This window comes from Chenopodium album, chromosome 14 (assembly GCF_948465745.1).
Source record: "Chenopodium album chromosome 14, dcCheAlbu1.1, whole genome shotgun sequence".
NCBI lineage: Eukaryota > Viridiplantae > Streptophyta > Magnoliopsida > Caryophyllales > Amaranthaceae > Chenopodium > Chenopodium album.
In genome coordinates, this window is record NC_137847.1 from 8,702,248 (window position 1) to 8,712,021 (window position 9,774).

The following is a 9,774-nucleotide window of genomic DNA, read 5'->3' on the forward strand; positions in this document are numbered from 1 at the left end:
CACAAGGGTGGGGGTTAGAATCGATCTCACGATCTCCTAGAACTAGTAATGAAGCTCTAACCATTTAAACTATCTCCCTTAGGGCTAAATAATAATAATCCCTAATGCAAAACTCAAATCTATGCACAATTGCACATTACAATTCTCATTCGGTTTTTTTTAATACTAAACAAAAAATCCGTTAAATACTTAAAATCACTTAAAAAATCATAGAAATTCCTTTATAGGCGGACAACTTAACCACTTGTAGTGCTGGGTTACCTAACACTCGTCAATCCACCCCAAAGGCCCAGACTTTCTCATAGCCCCGAACCCCTGACTCCCAACCTTTGCCCAGCCATCTCTTTCTTTGACCTAGCAAACCTTCCCTTCCCCGTCTTGTAACTCAATCCCACTTCCAACTCCCTCATCTGAACCGGAAATCATCCTTTTTCTTGTCGCAGTTCATCCTCCCAAAACCCCCTCCCCCCATTCACAAAATTGTTGTCATAGTGTATATAAAGTTTCTCAAGGATCCTGACGCTTAATGCGCATTGTTACCTTGCTTTAAGCTAGATTAGCTTCAAGAGAAGAGAACCATTAGTTGTATAATTCCTTTTCTTTCGGCAGGTCTCCTGGTCCCTGCAGTGGACAAGCACAAGGCTACAATCCACATTCATTTTTAATACTGATTGTCTGACTGACGTACAATGAATTTTCTCATTACTACTACACCGTACAGCCGTACTAGTCTGTACGTAAAAATTATTCATTCTGATTAAACAAATCATTTGACAAAGTACAATTATTTTAAAACATGGTTTATTTTAAGTTACATTGACGCTGTACAATTTGAAAATTGTATTGATAATTTGATGCATAAAATAAACTGGTATGTACCAATACTATGAAACAGCTCCTACTGTAAAGTTGAGCTCAAAGTTTTGATCAAATTTTGATATAATTGTCATAAGAGTTTCCACAAATAATATTTAACATTAAGGAGGAAATATTTGACGAAAAATGTGCAATACTGGACAAGATAGAGCTTTCTCTGAAAGCAGTACTAGCAATTTTGGCCAATGCATAAACAGGTAAATTGATTCTTGATGTTATACGACAAAAATCAATGGATCCATCATGTAGAAAGCAGTAGATTAGCAGCAAAACAATCAAGAGTTAGGCAATCCATACATCTGCACACACCCTCTGATTTTCGTGACATTAATCAGCAAGGTAACAACGCTAATGGCCATACTTCTGGAACTCCCACTTGCTGTTGTCTGTGGTAAATCAAATAATAGACAAGACCTAAAGAAATTATAGCAATAATAGACAATACGGTGTAATGTATTGCAGAAAGGATAGGAAGACAAACCTAAAGGACAAACTTGACGGGTTTTAAGCCATCGGCTGATGCAGTGGAAATGAAATGCATGATTGCATACTCCTGCAAAATAATTCCAAATTAAGCCAAGTGAGAATTGATAGGCCATAAGCCCATAACTGAATAGAAGTTACAGATGTCGGGATACATCTGAATAAAATGACAAACTATCAACCAGGATAAAACAATTAACCAGGGAAAAAACACCCATAGACATCACAGAAACCAAAGTTCATATAAAATCTAACAAAACAGAATGTAGCCAGAGTGTCATTATAACTTAATCAAACTGCTACCTAAAGCATCAAGTCATCTAACAAAAAAACTAATATCTGCGGGACAGATTTCAGACAGCAATTCAAACACTGAGAAGCAAGTTGTTCAGACTATTAATGTTCACTTCATGGACCAAAAACTACACTCATGTATGACCAAGTGTGTATTTGCACCAAACTGCAGCCATTCATGCATGAACAATTTATGAGGATCAAAGATGCTGATATATGCTGTGGTTCAAACTCTTTAGAGCCATAGCAATCTATGTAATTATGTACTCAACCCAACAAGCACTTTGCTCCATACTCTAAACTGTCTCAAGTCTCAATTTAAACAAGCTATCATGCTGGAATAAAAACACACAGTGAGGAGTTGTTCAAGAGTCAGTCTTCTATAAATTTTTCACCGCTTTTCAATCCATAATATACGGTGGATCTTGAAAGATATGAAAGTTCTCCTTCTAACTATACAAAAAACTACATCGAACAAAGTTCTCCACAAAAATAGATATTTTACCTATGAAATTTGAGTTTCGAAATTTGTGTACTCACTTTTTTCATGTATTCTTTCCCTGCACTTTAGGATTGGCAAGAGAAACAAATAATGAAAAGACAATATTGTTTGAATATGGACAATCATATGTCGATACAAATAACAAATTTACAATGTGAAAACAAATGAAAAACAAAACACCCAAAATCCAAAAGTACATAAAAAGAATAGAAATGCAGAGGACAAATAAAAAAAGTAAATAAAAACACAAGTACTAAATGCAGTACAAAATTACCTAATGCAAGATAAATAAATGACACTTTTATATGATGAATTACTATACTACCCTTGTTATAAACCATCACAATTAACTCTATAAGCATATTATTCATCCTTTTTTTTTTTTTTTGAGGTCACCATTTTCCAAATTTCTCAATTCTCGTTCCTACTACATCTTCTACTTTCCATAAAGTAAAAAAATAACAATTATAATCCATGGAGTAGTTTTTATATTTAAAAAAAAAAAAGCAACAAGAATCAAAATTGAAAAGAGGCAACAATTAAGCAGCATGCCAGCATATATCACGTAATTTGGGGCCCTGAAAATTTTAGCCGGTAGGTTCTTCAATGCCCCGAAAATCCTAGCCGGTAGGTACTTTAAAGCCCCGGAATTCTTATCTGGTAGCCACTATGAAGCACGAAATCCTAGAGGGTAGTTTTAGTAAAGCCTCGGAAATTCTAGCAAGTATGGAGTAAATCCTAACCTATAGTCCTATACAGAGGTACCTATATCTATAGGCTATAATGCTATATACACATACTGGATTACTGGAAATATTTTATGGAATCCTATTGAAGGTTTTAGAATGGTTTGCCAATAGTATTAAACTATGAATTTCTTATAGAATAATGAAATCAGTCTATGGGAGTCGAGCCTCGGAAGTTTTCACTATGGTCTATGGTCTGCGAAAATCCCGAAGAAAATCCATACAATTTGCAAGACATTATATATATCGAGCAAGATGAATTGTTGGATACATTAGAAAGTTGAGTGGTGGGGTTTTATGCTATGAAAGGGTTTAAATTATAAAGGGTAAGATTGGAATAACAAGTTTTATACAAAATTAAGTTGTACTGCATTTAGGCAATTTTTACCTGTATATAATACCTCCCTAAAAATAAAAAAAGGGTTAGATTATGATACTTAAGGTGAATTAAAATCATGAGGATATCATGGTACTCTCAAGGTGCTTAAGAATCATAAAGAGAATAGCCTGTTAATACTCCATGCAAAAGCTACAACTACGGGCTTACACATTCAGATACCACACTACGTGGCTACAGAGTGCAGAGAAATCACGGCTTCATTATGAAGTAGCTGCCAAAATAGTACGCCCGATCCTCTAATTTTTACCACATGATAAGAAACCATCTTTTTTCCCAGCTTCAACAGATAGCTTATGAGCATCTTTGAAAACCATTCAACCCTCAACACAATATAGTAAAGCAACTACTTCAATACAAAAAAGTTCATATTTCTTGCAAGAGGTAAGACCGTAAGAGCCAAAGTGATCTGACAAGATAAGTCAAAACATCTACGTAGCAAACTTTTAAGAAAAGAAAAAATTAAATTGTTCAGAAGTTCATATTGCAGCATGCTACTGCTTCAACCAAGTATAAAATTTCCAGACATGCACGATTTAACCCCGCACCCACACCCACACCCACCCAAAAGTAAAAGAGGTACGCGGTAGCTTTATCAATACCAAACCCAGGCATTCCAACTCTATAAATTAAAATCTACAAAACTAGTCATAACTACAACATTAACTCTATGTAGTATGTAGTTATGTACTGTACCCTATTTCTTCTTAGCAGTACAAATCAAACTCTATTAAATGCATCATTAGTAAAGCCTGTACAATCCATCCATATCGACTCTTCAACTCACGAATTATCTCAAACACTAACATAGTTCTCAACTAAAAAAAAGAACCAACTCCAATGAAACCGAGGAACTGCATCATTCCTAGACATCCAAATCAACCAAAAACCAGTTAATTATTTAAAAACCATCCCCTTGCTCCACTAAATAACACTTTGAGGAGATGGTCAAACATATTCGGAAATCATATCTGCAAAGGAATATTGAGATAATTGTGCACAATAATGACTAATTTTCCACCTGTCTAATCTCTTAGTAAGGAAAAGATTTCTTCACTATCACAATAGCCAACACAAGGTAACCAAATATGTGCATGAAAAACAGCACTTTATGCTCTACACAAAAAGGCAAAAAGTATGATCAACTTCGAGGCCCTTGGCAAGGCAAGTTTAATAGGGCACAGTAGAGGGCTAGAGGCATCCTAGTCAGTTGACACTCAAAGCAGACCTTTGAAAACCCATTCGTACAATTCTGTACGATAACAATACAATATCAATCACAACAACTAATGTTCTATGGATGCCTAAATGCACATAGCTAAAACTCTATTCACCACAAAACTATAAGCAACACTGCTATAGATAGGCCCACAGTAATGCATATAGGCTAATATACCTTTCAATCCTCGAAAAAGTCATTAACTTCCCAGTCCTTTATCTATGATACATATATCATTGCACATACAATCAGTGACATTTGTAAATGAATCAATTAAACAATATACTTCTTTCGTTTCTATTTAAATGACGCGTTCAATTTAGGCATGCATATTAAGGAGAGGAGAGAGAATGATAAATCAAGTGGGGTACACTACTAAATGCAAGGTATAAAACTAACCCAACAAAGAAACGCATCAACTAAAAATAAACTTCCTAAAAAGGAATACATGTCAACCAAAAAAAATGGAGGTAAGTATATGCCTTTGCCTCTGACCTAAATGACTAAATCACCTCATGCAACTAGGCTCTAAGTCCCCTATTTCCTTAATGTGTCTCATACTCTCATGCCTTTTAAGACATTTATCCACAACCTTCCACATCATAACCCTTAACGTTATAGAAATGTTCATTATTAAAAAAAATAAAAATAAAAAAATCAAGTTCCAAATCATATAACTCTTTAACAGCAAGATCAACAAATATCTTAGGAAATCAAATCTACCATGCCACCACCATAGCCTCCTATTAACCAAAGTAACCAATTCCAATTTTAGAAACTACTCCCTCTGTTTTTAAATACTTGCTCCATTTCTCCATGCGCGGAGTTTTAGGAGAAATTGGAAAAAGTAATAAAATATGGAAGTAGTGGGATAGGTGGAATAATAAAAAATTGTAAAAAGCAAAAGTAGTGGAGAGAATTGGAGGAGAGAGAACATAAAATTAATAAAATATGATTAATGGTGGGTCCACTAGGTAAGAAATTAATTAAATATTGTAAAACTTTCCAAATAAGGAAATGGAGCAAGTATTTAAAAACGGTCGAAAAAGGAAAGTGGAATAAATATTTAAAAACGGAGGGAGTAGATCGTATGATCACATACTTAAGGGGATAAACTAAATCAGGAAACCCTTGCGACAATTTATTGCCTTTTTCACCCAAATTCAGCCAACTGCATTTAGAGCACCAAATTACCTTGTTAGAACATTAACCAAAAACAACATTTTCCAACAAGAACAGTTATCACAATCAAATTTGCAACATCAAACACAAGTCAACTATTACCCTCATTTATCCCAAATAGCTCCATTCAGCACTAATATTGACATGCAAATCCCACAGCCCTTGAGCAGAGTTGCAATTCCCAAGATATATTCATTCATCTACTTTTTTCTCATCAAAAATTTTCTAAAAATAATACTATGATAAACTAACAAACTCTCAACCACGATCAATCGATCATCCTCACTGAAACTTGATAAAGAGTACATCAAAACAACTGTACAACCCTTTCTGAAAGGCTCTAACTTCACAATGCTATCTAGGCTTCTAAAACAGCAGCAATCAACTCCCTAAACAATTCTCAACATCATACACCGTCCATTCTTAACAGCAATGCTTCTCCTGCAAACACCTCCCATCCGATAACACACTTTTTCAAAATAGTGCAATGTAAACAGAATAATCATACACCCGCATCCACGAAGGAAGCTCAATCGAAAATGTCAATCGTTCACATATCTAGCCACGAACTCAAATTCCGAAATCACAATCTTTCTAAAACTATATTAATGAACTCTATATTAACTCAATTCCAGCACAAAGATAGAGCATATAATATCACAAATATTAAACATCAATAATCGGGAGGAATTCATTAGAGTTGAAGAGAAAAATAATACCCCAAGCAACAGTACACTCTTCACTGGTAGCACTCGCCTGGTTAGCTTGGCATTCAATACCTATTCGAACACAACATCAAAAAAAACCCAAATTAATTTTCCAGAAACAAAAAAAAAAAAAAAAAAAAAAAAAAAAAAAAAAAAAAAAATCAAAACCAAAACCAAAAAAAAGCTTAAAAACTCACAAAGATCCATGATGTGATTCCTGCAAATTGCGCAATTATCAACCACAATATCTGCAAAATAAAGCCCCAAAATCAACAAAAACAGCACAAATATTCCAATAAAAACAGAACATTAGGGTTAGGGTTTATAAGAATTGGGAGTAAAAAGAGGGGTTTAGAATTACCCCAAGCCCAGAGAGAAACGGCATTTCATTTCTTGATCTCGAAACGTTTCGGTTTCTTGGAAGAAGAAGGACCGGGACGTGCTCGAACCCAAAAGGACGTGTATGTTGTATAATGGGTTTTAATTTGTTTAGGTCCGATGCCCGGTAATTTTTAATAACCATTATTATTAAACTATTATTATAATTAGTTTTAACAAAAAGAAAAAAAAAATTAATAATATAGTTGACAAATTTTAATCAAAATAAAAGATTACGAAAGTTATGTTAGATATAAAATAATATACAAAATGATTAAAATTATGTTAAGAATTCTTTTAGCTTTGTAAATATTTGTGTTAAAGATATGCCATTTTTTTTTTATAGTAATTATATTGTACGGTATAAGATTAGGGAATTATTTTTGTATAAGATTTGTTTCTTTAATAAAGTTTTATTTAAAAAAAAAAAAAAAAAAAAAAAAAACTAAGGACACATTAGGAAATGACACGTCTGTTATGTCTTTTAGTATATAGTTATTGATTGATGATTGATTGTCAATAAAAATAGGAAAATGCTATACATAGCCCTTAGGGCTATATATAAGCATTAAATTTTCACTCAAAAATCTAAAAAGTTAAGAAATCATAAAAATATAAACACTAATTACACTGATCGATTTACGCGTGTTTTTGTCATGAATTCCTAATTTAATACAATTTCCAAGAGTGTATTTAATACTTATATATAGCCCTTAGGGCTACCTATATCATTACCCATAAAAATAAAAAAAGTTTTAATTATTTATAATGGGTTTTAGTGTATGTGTTTAGCCCAAAATGACGTGGATTATAAATTTATACATGTACTTTGTAATTTTTTAGGAGAGCCCAAAAGAATTATAGTGTCTATTTGGGCTTATAAGAGTGCTTATCCAGCCCACTTGAGAGAGTTTGTGCAATAGGTCTATTGTAGACCCTGGTCCATCTAAAATAGATAGACCATCAGCCCAAATACAATACAAAACTCATTTTACGCGGCCCAAACTCTCGATTTTCTTTCTTTCCACTCTAACAAAACTGACAGAAGATTCAATTATGAACATTTACTCTTACAATTGCTGAAAAACTTCTCCCTCCTCTGCAAATTCGAGAATCGCCATGGAAAAAAAGCAAGAAACACATGCAGATCAAAGGTAAATAAAACTTCTGAACCTAAAATTTCTTTAAATTTCTTTGAATTTGCAATTAACCGTTAATTAAATTTCTTCATTAGTTAAATTTTTGCAATTTGTATATAATTTAAAAACATTTTTCACATTTTTTAGCACAAGTAGAGATGAAGATGAATTGTTGAAGCTAATCCGATCGATTTCAAGGCGTGCAGTGGTACATTGCGATTGTTCGGATATTTTTACTAAATGTTCAAAATTTGCGGTGTTCAGATTTTTTTACTAAAAGTTCAAATTAAAATTTAAAATTGTTCAGATTTTTTTACTAAATGTTCAAAAGTAAAGGCATGATATATTGCGATTGTTCATATATTTTTAATAAACGTTCAAAATTTTCGATGTTCAGTTCGGATTTTTTACTAAATGTTCAAAATTTGCAATCGTTCAGATTTTTTTTTACCAAATGTACAAAAGTATAGGCGTGGTACATTGCAATTTTTTAGGTTCAAAACTTTCGATGTTCAGTTCGAATTTTTTTTTTTTACTAATTGTTCAAAATTTGCAATCGTTTAGATTTTTTTATTAAATGTTCAAAAGTATAGGTGTGGTACAATGCGATTGTTCAGATACTTTTACTAAATGTTCAAAATTTTTGATGTTCAGTTCAGATTTTTTTTTACTAAATGTTTAAAATTATCGTTTAGATTTTTTTACTAAATGTTCAAAAGTATAGGCGTGGTACATTGCGATTGTTCAGATACTTTTACTAAATGTTCAAAAAATTTAATGTTCAGTTCGGATTTTTTTACTAAATGTTCAAAATTTGCAATAGTTTATATTTTTTTTTACTAAATGTTCAAAAGATAGGCGTGGTACATTGCGATTGTTCAGATATTTTTACTAAATGTTCAAAATTTTCGATGTTCAGTTCAGATTTTTTTTTTACTAAATGTTCAAAATTTGCAATCGTTCAGTTTTTTTTTTTAACTAAATGTTCAAAAGTATAGACGTGGTACATTGTGATTGTTCAGATATTTTTACTAAATGTTCAAAATTTTTGATGTTCAGTTCGGATTTTTTTACTAAATGCTCAAAATTTGCAATTGTTCAGATTTTTTTTACTAAATGTTCAAAATTTGCAATGTCCAATTTTTTTTACTAAATTAATCGATCTAATTAATGACAACAATAAAAAATATCAATTAATCGATCATAATGGATTACGATTGAAATCGATCAGATTAGTTGCAACAAATTCAATTGATAGTAAACAATAATTTCATCCACAAATTCATTGCAAAATCAAAAAATTAATTAATATTGATCACAATGAATTCATAATAACTTACCTGGATTGATCTCTTCAAGAATATCGACAATTTCCATCACGTTAAATGCAGAAAATCAATGGAAAAAATTAATGGAAAAAAATCAAAGAATAGAGGAGAGAGAAAATAAGAATTTGAAAAAAAAATGAATTAAAATCGAGAAAGAAATAAAAAGAGATCTGTTGTGAAATAGAGAGAACGAGAGAGAAATTAGGGAGAAAATTAATCAGTATATTTCTATTCCATTGATGGGTATATATATATACAATATAATTAGGGTTTGCTTAGATAAGAATATAAACTCTAGATCTATCTAAAATATTCTGGAATGATACAAGGGGTAAAATGGGCATCCACACAATATTTCATAACACTCCCCCTTGAATGTCTATTATCGAAGATTGTGCCTCGTTAAAACCTTACTACGAAAAACCCTATGGGACAAAAACATAGTAAAGGAAAAAGAGTACATCATTCTTCTTAATACGCTTGCAATGCTGCCTCATTAAAAACCTTACCAGGAAAACCCAAT

General features: G+C 32.3%; 1 pseudogene across 1 annotated transcript; it reads right to left on the bottom strand.

Annotated features, from left to right (window-relative positions):
- Positions 1–973: 973 nt before the first annotated feature.
- On the bottom strand, positions 974–9,300 carry LOC145577721 (RING-box protein 1a-like; annotated as a pseudogene). The gene is made up of 6 exons (XR_014098834.1): positions 9,264–9,300; positions 6,768–6,848; positions 6,604–6,654; positions 6,419–6,478; positions 1,358–1,429; positions 974–1,262 (listed from the first exon to the last, which is right to left on the bottom strand). The product of XR_014098834.1 is annotated as an RING-box protein 1a-like (transcript).
- Positions 9,301–9,774: the final 474 nt, after the last annotated feature.